Source organism: Azolla caroliniana, unplaced genomic scaffold (assembly GCF_043228905.1).
Source record: "Azolla caroliniana isolate FFs.n. ecotype wild unplaced genomic scaffold, voAzoCaro1.0.p SCAF_3, whole genome shotgun sequence".
In the NCBI taxonomy this organism is placed as follows: domain Eukaryota; kingdom Viridiplantae; phylum Streptophyta; class Polypodiopsida; order Salviniales; family Salviniaceae; genus Azolla; species Azolla caroliniana.
The window spans coordinates 10,498,125-10,508,778 of NW_028230438.1; positions in this window are offsets into that span (position 1 = coordinate 10,498,125).

The following is a 10,654-nucleotide window of genomic DNA, read 5'->3' on the forward strand; positions in this document are numbered from 1 at the left end:
CTTTGTTCAAGAATTTCCACTTGTTCTTCCGGTTGTGGTTCTTGCGGCTGTGCTTGCTGCTGCTGCTGTGGTTGCGGTTGGGACTGAGGCTGCTCCGGCTGCTTTGCTTGCTGCTGCTGCTCCGTTTGTTCCGCTGACTCCGGCTGCTCCGTTTGTCTCTCTGACTCCGGCATCTCCGTTTGACTGCTTCCGGTCCGGTCTCCTTCCAGTAACGGTTCCTCATCACTGAGGTTGACCGTAACCGGTTCTCGTTCTTTCTCTCCCCGGATCCGAGACCTCTCGTAGCTTTCAAACTGGATCTGCGCCTCCAGCCTGTCGTCGTCCAGCTGAGCTACAAGTTGCCGGACTTGCTCTAGTTGGTCCTCTGCCAAGGCTTGAAAGTCTTCGGCTAGCTCATCTCTTATGCCGGTGAAGTCTTCGGAATTCAGCATATAGCAATCATCTCCCTCCTTCCGCCGGTTCTCTACGTCGGCCCGGAGCAATTGGAGTTCCGCCGCGTTCGTGGCCCACTTGGTCCACCATTTGACGGACCCGTTGTCAATCAAGCTCTTGGTCTGGTTCAACAAGGCCCGCATTATATCCTGGATGCGACTTGCCCCCATTTGCGCTCTGCTTTCCACCACTTGTCGCTCCTCCTTCAACTGCTTGATGAGATTTGCCGTATCCTCCGCCTGCTCTCTGTAGCGCGTCAGCTGCCCTTGATATGTCGTTTGCAGCCTCTGCAGTACCTCCGCCGCTCTTTCTTTTTCCGCCTGCTGTTGCCTGAGGAGCTCTGTCCGAACCTTCTCCGCCTCTTCCAACCGTCTTCTGTTTTCCGCTTGTTCCTTGGCGAATGCGGTTGCGGTCCGATCAACTGCTTGCCGGAGCTCATCCGTCCGTTCCTTGTGCTCCGTTTGCAACCGTTTATACTCCCGGTGCAAGTTCTCAAATTCCTCTGTTTTTTGTTTGAGCTTGCCGTTGATCTGGCGATGGTTCCGGTCTTCCCGGTCCTTTACCTGCCGGAGTTCCTCTTTCAGGCGCTCTACTTCTGTTTCGGCGTTCCTCCGGAGCCTCTCCTTCTCTTGCAACATTTTCTCCTTCTCCTCCTTGAGCCGGTCGTACGCTTGGTGGCCTTTCCGTAAGCTCTCCTCGGCCCGGCGTAGATTCTCAGCAGTCTTTTTGAGTTCTGCCTCCGCTGCCATCTTCAATTCTCTTTCGCGGCTCCTCAGCGCTTCTTGGGCAGCTAGCTCATCCTTTAAGTCCGCAAGCTCTTGGGCTTGTGCCGCATTTCTTTCCGGAACGGTTTCCGTTGCCGGGGTCTGATTGCTATGTACAGGTTGATTTGACACTTTATTCTGTACATTGCCCGGAGTCACCGGTGCTTGGACTTGTGTTGTCAAAGCGAATTGAGCCATTTCCCTTGTGACCCTGTCCAAGTCTTGTTCAAGGCTCCGGATTCTGGACCGGGCCGTCTCTAGATCTACGGTTGTGACGAGCAACCGTTCCTGGTGCGCTCTCTCTTCCGCCTCTATATACTCGACCGCTCCGGCGATTTGCTCGCCTACCCACCGTAGCCACATGCTACTGGTGCCTTGTTGCTGTACTGGTCGGGTCGGCTCATTCCCTGTGGAATTGTCTGGCCTAAGTGCCTGCATATGCCGTTCTGGTTCTACTCCTTGGCCACCGTGTGTGCTGGCTGGGCTCGCCGGCTGTTGAGTTCCGGTTCTCGCCGTCTCCGGAGCCATTGGACTGACTTCTTCTACAGAAGTCGACACGACCGGTTCCCTACGCACCGGTTCCGGTTCCTCCCTTGTGGTTTGCTCAGGTTGAGTTGGGGGCGTTTCTGCCTCTCGCGGGTACGACCGCTCCCCTCCGGTCTCGGCGGTCCTACTTCTTGACCGTCGTTGGAGGTGCTCTTCTGGCTCCTCCGTTTCCTCTTCCTGTGTCACGGCATGTTTCTGTGCCGTCAAGGGTTCCGGTTCCTTCTGTCCCGATCTCCGTATGGTTATCTTGACGGGTCGGACCGGTGACACCTCCTCCGGTTCTGGGACCCGTTTCTTCCCTTTCGTCGCCTTCGACGCCAGCAGCTGCTGTCGTTTGGACGCCGGCTTCGAGGTGCTTCCTTCCGATACTCTTGGCCGCTTCTTTGGCTGAACGGTCTCGACCGGCGGCACGAGCAATGTTATCCACTGAGCGACGGCATGCCACAGCTTCCGGCCCTCCTTGCCGTCCTTTCCTCGTACCATGTCGATTGCCACGCACAAACCGTCTGCAATCAACACCGGCCAATCCACCTTGGTCCCTTCATAGGTGGCTATGATCATCCCTGCCCGATTTTTTGGCATGACAGGGGGTCGGGGGTACACGTGGCCGTACTCATGGAGCACTCGAGCTATCTCCCTGAACAGCGGATCTTCGCCGCCCTGCGTTCGATAGCCTTTGCCGGCAACAGAGTACTCACCGAAATATCGGGTGAGTTGCTCCGAGGTTGGATTATCAATCTGAAAAATACCTCCCTCCGGAAGGCCTGTTAGCGCACGGATCGCTTCCTCGGTGATGACTTCCTTGTCGAGCTCCTTGATGACCTGGTCGGCTTCTCTGTGCGGTGGTGCTTCCATGATGGCCAAGAACCCCTCCAGTCCGTGTTGCCTGAACCATTTCCTGGCCGCTTCCGACAGCGTTTGTGGTTCCATGTCTGCTTCGAGGTCGAGGGAAGATGGCGAGGTAGAGTGGTGATGAGAGTGAGGACGAGAGAGAGAGCGTTCTGAACGTGGGGGTTCTCTGCGTGCAGGTTCGCGTTTGCTCAGCTTCCACTGTCTTGGTGCTTCTGTGCTTCTTGGCTCGCGAAATGAAAAGGTCTCCATGCGTTCTGCTTCTTCTTTGTGCGTTTTGGCGCCTTTTTCGAGCATGCACACGTCGTGTACCAATTTAGTATTAAGTAGCGTGGCGTCTCTTAAATGCCCACTACGTACCTTTTCGCTCCTTGCTTTCACACCTGTTCATACCTCGATTTTTAATGATTTTTTTTTTTTTTTTTTTTTTCAATTTTTAATGACGGTGTGTGACCTTACACATCCGTAGGTCCCTTCGGACCCTTACCGTTTTCCTTACGGGTTGCCGTGTCTTCCTTCGTCTCTGCTACGGGTTCCCCGTCGTCTTTTTCTTCCGGATCGATCCGTACCGATCCCGGACAGGTTCCCGGTATAGTGCCGGTTTGCTGCATAAACGGGTTCTTTGGCATCGGTCCTTTATAGGGCTTCAGTCGAAATCCGTTCACCCACTTGCCTAGTACTTCACCGGCAAGTGTCCCTATCTGATAGGACCCGTTGTATTCCCTTGTCAGCCAATACGGGCCTGTCCATCTGAATCGGAGTTTACCCGGCATCTTGCCCATCCTCGTTTGGAATACTAGCACCGGCTTTCCAATTTCGAACATCTTCTCATTACCTTTCCGGTGACGGTCAACGAACGCTTTCCGTCGTCGCTGCTCCAGTTCCATGTGTAGGATGCTGGCCAGCCGTTGCTCCTCCAATTCGCATAGTGCTGCTAGCCGCATTTCCTCCGACTTCTTTTCATTCAGCCGTTCCCGTAGTTGGATCCGTAAGCTTGGTACCTGAAACTCGACTGGCATGACCGCTTCTAAGCCGAATGCTAACCGGAACGGCGTTGTCTGGATACTTGTTTTGTATGCCGTTCGGTACGCCCATAGCGCGCTATGGAGCTTTGTATCCCAGTCCGTCCGGTTTTCGTTGACGATTTTGCGGAGAATGTTCTGCAGCGTTTTGTTGGTGGACTCTGTTAACCCGTTCGCCTGTGGGTAGTACGGTGTGCTTCGTTTATGGACCACGGCATAGAACGTTGTTAAGCTTTCCACTACCTGGCCGAGGAAGTGGCCTCCTTGGTCGCTGATTAATTCAATCGGACATCCATATCGGCACCAAATGTTTTCGTACAGGAATTTTGTTGTGGATGACGCGGTGTTGTCTCTCAGGGCCTTAGCTTCCACCCATTTAGTGCAATAATCCGTTGCCACGATGACATAACGATTACCCGTTCTCATTGCCGGTGGCTTGAACGGTCCGACAAAATCCAACCCCCACTTCTGGAATGGCTCTAGTGGAAGTACCGGTTGGTGTGGCATCCGTGCTTGCTCCGTAGGCTGGCCCATTCGTTGGCATAGGTCACATTCCTTAGCATACTTGACGGCGTCTTTTAACGTCGTGGGCCACCACAAGCCGCTCTGCCATACTTTCCTTGCCGTCGCTTCCCCGTCATAGTGTCCTCCGGCAACCCCACAGTGTGCTTCCCGTAAGATTACTTCTTTCTCGTCACTACGGACTGCCCGTCTCCATATTCCATCTGCTCCCTTGTGGTAGAGAGTGTCCCGTAATAGACAGAAATTGCGGCTCTGCACCGCCAGTCGTTTCCTCTCGTCCCGGTTCATTTCCTCCGGTGGCAGGCCCGTGCTTAGAAACTGGTGCATGTTTGTCAGCCACCTATCTTCTGATGCCACCGTGCCGTCCGCTGCCGTTTCCGGGGTGATACGGAATAACTCTGCGTCCGGGAATTCATCCGCTACTCCGTCGCCTGGTTCTCCGGACTCTAATCGGCTTAGATAGTCTGCTACGGCATGCTGGATACCGGGCCGGTGGAAAATCTCGAATTCGAACTCCTGCAACAGCAAGGTCCAACGGGCCAATTTACCGGTCAGGGACGCCTTGGACACTAAGTACAGGAGCGCCGAGTGGTCCACATGAAAGGAGAACTTCCTTCCCAATAGGTAATGCCGAAACTTTGTTACACTGTAGATCATGCCCAGGGCCTCCCGTTCCGTCGTTGAATAGTTCTTCTCCGCTTGGGACAGCTTCCGGCTGGCGTAATATACCGGCCGGTACCATTTGGGCTCCGTAAGTTGCATTAAGGCGCTGCCGATAGCGATGTCGGAAGCGTCAACGAACACATGAAATTCCTTGCTCCAATCCGGAGGTTGCACGACGGGTGCTTGCGACAAAAGTACCTTCAGGGCATTGTATGCCTTATCCTCCGTCTCCGTCCATTGGAACGGTGTCCGATGTACCGCGGTGTGTAATGGTGTCGCCAAGTCCGCCAAGTGACGGAGCATCCGGCTGTGCCACCGGATTTGTCCTAAGAATCGGCTTAGTGCTTTGGCTGTTTTCGGTGCCGGTGCCCCTAGTATAGCGTTTACTTTATCCGGGTCGACCGCAATGCCCTCCTTACTTACAATGTGTCCCAGCAATATTCCACTTGAAACTCCAAAGATGCATTTTGCTGGGTTTAAGCTTAGCCGGTATAACCTACACTTTTCAAGGCATAACCGTAGGTGCTGCAAATGGTCTTTTCCCCGGCTATAGACTGCAAAATCATCCAGGAAAACTTACATGAAGGCAGGAATGTATTCGCCGAAGATCTCCATGATGATTCGCTGGAACGTTGCTGGTGCCGTTTTTAGGCCGAACATCATGACTTCGGCCACAAACACCCCCCATTCGGTGACGAACGCTGTCTTCTCCTGGTCGTCCGGGTGCATCCGGATTTGATTGTACCCGCTGAACCCGTCTAGAAAGCTATAAACTTCATGACCGGCGACGGCATCCAGTACTCCGTCCGTGAACGGAAGAGGGAATGCATCCGTAGTTGTGGCGGCATTTAGTTTCCTGTAATCTACACACACACGGATTTTACCGTTCTTCTTGGGGACGACGACGATGGGGCTTAGCCACGTCGCTTTCTTTACCGGCCGGATGAAGCCCACTCTTAGGAGTTTGTCGATTTCCTCCTTCACTTTGGCGGCGTAGTTGGGGTTCATTCGGTAACGTCGTTGCGCCACTGGTTTCGCGTCCTTGCCTAAGTGGATCTGATGCTGATATAATTGAGGGTCCAGCCCTCGCATGTCTTCGTATGACCAGGCGAATACGTCGCGAAACTCCGTGAGAAGTTTGATCATCGCCGCTTTATCTTCCGGCTTCATTTCTTTGGCGATGTGTACCGGCTTTGATTCGTCCTTGCTTCCTAGGTTCACTTCGTCGAGCTGGGATGCCTTTACTCGTTGGGAAACGGCCATTTCCCGTTCCAACGCTTCCTGTGCTTGCCGTAATTCCCGAATCGCATCTTTGTCTGGTTCGGCTTCGGTTTCATCCCGCTGCGGCAAGTATGGCGCTACGGCTTCAGCTACGTCAATCTCGAAGAGTGGTACGATCTTTGGGTGTTCCTCCAAGTACTGGGCTTCTTCGTCGTCTGCCAATCCTTCAAGCATGTTCACACATTCCGCATACAACGGTGTGCATTCCTTCCCGTTGCTCGTCCGTGGTTGTGTTGGTACCCGGACCTTGGCTTTTCCGCGTCGGAAGGTAATCATATTTTTCCGCCAATTTTGCTTGATGTGTGCTGTTTTCAACCATGGTCTGCCCAGTAATAGTGGGTACGCGCCTTGCGCCTGTAGCTGCAGCACGACAGCCGAGATGTGAAATGTGTGGCCTCCTATGGTGACTTCCAATTTCCGTATTAAGCCTGTCGGCCGTACAGAGCTCGTATCCGCCATCCGTAGCCAGAACGGACATGGCTCCCATTCATGTATACCCAAGGCATCACACGTGCGGAGGCTTATTACGTTCACCCCGGAACCTCCATCAATTACTGTGCCGGGAAGTTCGTGCCCTTTGACAATAGCTGTAATCACCGGACTACTTGTGTCCACCACCGTCGGTCCCTCCTCCGGGTTCGAGAAGAGGACTGGTGCCGGTGGGGCTATACCGTCTGTCATGACCGTTTTTAGTCCTTCTGTGAATCGCGGCACGAGCTGCAAGAGTCTTCCTAATGGTAACGTGATCTGACATTCTTGCAGTGCTTGCCATGTCTCGTTTTCTGGGTGGCTACCGCCGGCACTCCCTATGGTATTCGCCTTTTGCCGTTCCGCGTCCGCGACGTTCCTTTCGTTGGCTTCCTTCACCCATTCCGTCGCCTGCTTTCGTATGGCCTCTTGTGTTTCCCACTCTTTGGCTATGCCTTTCGACCGTGTGGTTACTTGCTGTAAATCCGCCACTTCCGGAACCACCATATTAACTGCTGGTCGTTTCTCGTAGCTCTTTACCGGGCACTGGTTACTGTAGTGGCCTTCCTGCCTGCAGTAGTAGCAGTACTCTTTACGGGTATTGCTGGATTCAGCATTGCTGGTAGCCGGAGTCGGTCCCGTAGCGAGTGGTGCGTTCTGTGCCGGTTGGCTCCTTGGGGTTCCATGTTCCGGGTCCCTAGGGTGACCACCTTTCTTGAAATTACGTTTCTTATTATTCTTATGTTTATTTCGGTAGTCCGGTCGTGGTGGATCGTAAAATCGGCCGTAGTCCTCCTGGTGCCTTCGGTAACCAGGGGAATGGTCTCTGTCGTATTGCTCGTGTCGCCTGTTGGGCTCCCGATAACGGTCCGATCGCTCATACCGGTCGTAGTTATCACGCCGATTCCCGTACCGGCCATCATTCTCTTGCCTGTCTCCGTACCGGACATCCTGTGCCGGTCGGTACCGGTTCATTTTTTGCCAACGATCTTCATCTTCGTCTTGGCTGCTTCTTGGCTCGATCCGTCGGACGGGTGGTGCTTGTCGGTTTAACAGGTTATACTCGCACCGGTCCGTTGTATGACTCTTGGATTGACAAATCACACACTGAGTGCGCATGGTGCACTCTACTGCCGAGTGTCCGGCATTCAAGCAGATTTTGCATTGAATTGCCTGCCGGAACCGGAGATCTTCCTCGGTGGGTAACGCCCGTTGTAGTGTTCCCAGCGTAAGCCATGAGCTTGTCTTTTCCATTTCTCTGACCCGGTCAATGACCTGATCGATGGTGCATCCTCGAAAGTCGATCACCGTACACACCGTGCGTAACGGTTCCCGGAGTGCGTTTAAAAATATCGTCCGTAATTCCTCCTCTGGGGGTGCACGGGCAAGCTGGCTATGCATTCGTTGGAAACGGATGACGAATTGGGGAATGCTTTCCCCTGCCTCCTGTCGGATCGTATAAAACAGGCCCACCATTGTCGTCTGGTCGACCTCCTTGTGGAAAAAATGCAAGAATTTTGCTTTTAATTCTGCAAATGTTGTGATGGTCGCCGGGTCCTGCGACCGCCGCCATCGTGTCGCTGGTCCCTCCAAGGTGACTCCGAATTCCGCTATCTTCGAGCGTTCTTCTTCCTCCGGTGTCATTCGCTGGGACGTGTGATTTGCTTCCCATGTCTGCTCGAAGTCATCAACATGCGCTTCCGCGTCCGGATCATCGCGATACTTTGAATATTGGAACGGCATGTCGTCGTCCAGTATTAGGCCGCGGTTTATTGGCGTTTGTTGATATCCTTCCGGTTTTCTCTCCGGTTCTACTTCCGGTTCTTTTGCCGGTTCCTTCACCGGCTCTTCTTCCGGTACCTTTGCCGGCTCTTTCGTTGGTGTCGGTGGCTTTGCTTCTTCCACTGCCGGTGTTGGTGGGTTGACAGCTTCCGTTTGGGGTTCCGGATAGCCCTGGTTGAGCGGTTCCGGTTCTGGAGTCGGCACGGTATCCGACCCGTCGTCCTCCGGGTCGCCGGGGGTATCGTTGCTGCTCCGGTAGTTCGTGTGCACGCTGTATCCCCCTTCGGAATCCGATTCGTAGGCTGAAAAGGCTTCTGCCTCGTTTTCTCCGCTTGCCAGCGCCTCTAGCAGGCGTTCGGTTTCCCGGAGACTACTTAGACTGCTTCCGTCGTCCTGGTCGCGAGTTTGCCGTAACCGAAGAGATTCCTCCGCGACTCTCCGGATCTCGTTGGAGAACGAACGATCCGAGCGAATTTCTTGCGCTGCTTGCTGGAAGGTCTCACGCCGTCTTTGCCGTTCGGCGAGGCGTCGAGCTCGGTCTGTAACCAAGTCGTGCGTTGGTCTAGTCATCCATTACCGTCGTTCGCTGCGAGAAAGCAGGAATCGTGGTCGCCAAAACTGTGTTATTCGCTTAGCCGGACAAGGCCTAACACAAGGTGTCACGGAGACACTTCACCAAAGGGGTGATTACGGCATAGGATTAAGATTCAACGATTACACCGACTTACGTAGGTTACACGATTAGATTGCTTTGGTTAATTACACGCGTAAGATATAACAGTGATTACAGAACGGAAATCAAGACAGAAGTATAAACATCATAAGCTCTATTAATTATCCGCTGCGATTACAATGGGGTCCGGGCCTTTAAATAGGTTTCCGGCCCGTAGTACAAAACGGTGCCTATCGCACCTATTCGGGATCCGTCCGGATCTGGAACGGCATACCGTTTCCAGTCCGTCCGTCCACACTATGCTCATTTACAACCATATTTAATTAATTCCTTCACTCCGTATTTTGGACTCCTTGCCGGCCGGTAACAGTGGGTGATCAACCAAGAGGATGACGTTGGCACGAGGTTCCCCATCCGGTTCGACGTGAAGGTCCTCAGTGAGCAACAACGAGGATACGCCCAGGTTAAACGCGAACTCTGGGGTATCATTTCGGCGGTGAAGGCCGATAAAGACTACCTGATCGGGACAGAGGTAATAATCGAGACGGACTGCCTGCCGATTCTCAGCATGGTTTCCAGATGCGTGACGCCGGACCTCGCAATGCTCCGGTGGATAGCATACATCAAGTCCCTGAATCCGGAGATACAACACATTTCCGGAAAAGACAATGCCATGGCCGACATGCTCTCAAGGGCGAGGTTCGAAATCGAGGACGACATGGTTTCGGAGGACGAGGAAGTCGGCGTAGATTTCTTTGAGGCAGCATACGTGACGACCAGAAAGGGGAGCACTCCGGCGCTTAACGAATTCGATGAGAGCAAGTATGACGGGGAGTGGTTCCAGATCAGCGGGCTCCTGAAAACAATGACACCGGACGCGGCATGGACAAAGGAAGAGACCAACCGGATGCGGAAGAAAGCATACCGATTCTTCCTTCGGGACGGGTACATATGGAAGCACCCGAAGAAGAGGGACGGCATCCCGCTCCGAGTGGTGGCGAAGAAGGAGGAACAGGAGGAGTTGTTGGAGGCCTACCACGAGAGTCCCTGGGCCGGACACTGCGGAACGTGGGCCACGTTCGAGAAGCTAAAGGGGAAGTACTGGTGGCCAGGACGGTACCGGGACGTGCATCGGTTCGTGACGACTTGCGAAAGCTGTCAGATGCACTCCATAGTCTAACACCGAGACGAGCTTCACCCGACCTACCCTCCGATCGTCCACTTAAAATGGATGGTGGATTTGGTGACAATGCCGATGGGGGTAGGACAGATGCGGTATCTTGTGCTGGCTCGGGAGGATCTGACGAACCAGGTTGAAGGCCGAGCGCTGCAGAACAAAACGACCGCGGCTGTGTGCCGGTTTCTGATCGAGGACATGATATGTCGGTACGGGAGCGTAGGAAAGATCGTGGTTGACCGCGGAGAGTTGGACGTGCAAGAGGCTGAAGAGCTGTTTGACCGACTAGGGGTCAAACTCTCGCTCACCACAACGTACAATCCGGAGGATAATGGGAAGGTGGAGCGCGGACACGGGCCGATCGTCAAAGCGCTAGTACGGGCATGTGAAGGCCAAGTCGGGAACTGGCCGCGACTGCTACCTTATGCCTTGTGGGCGGACCGAACTACGCACACTTCGGTAACCGGGTTCATGC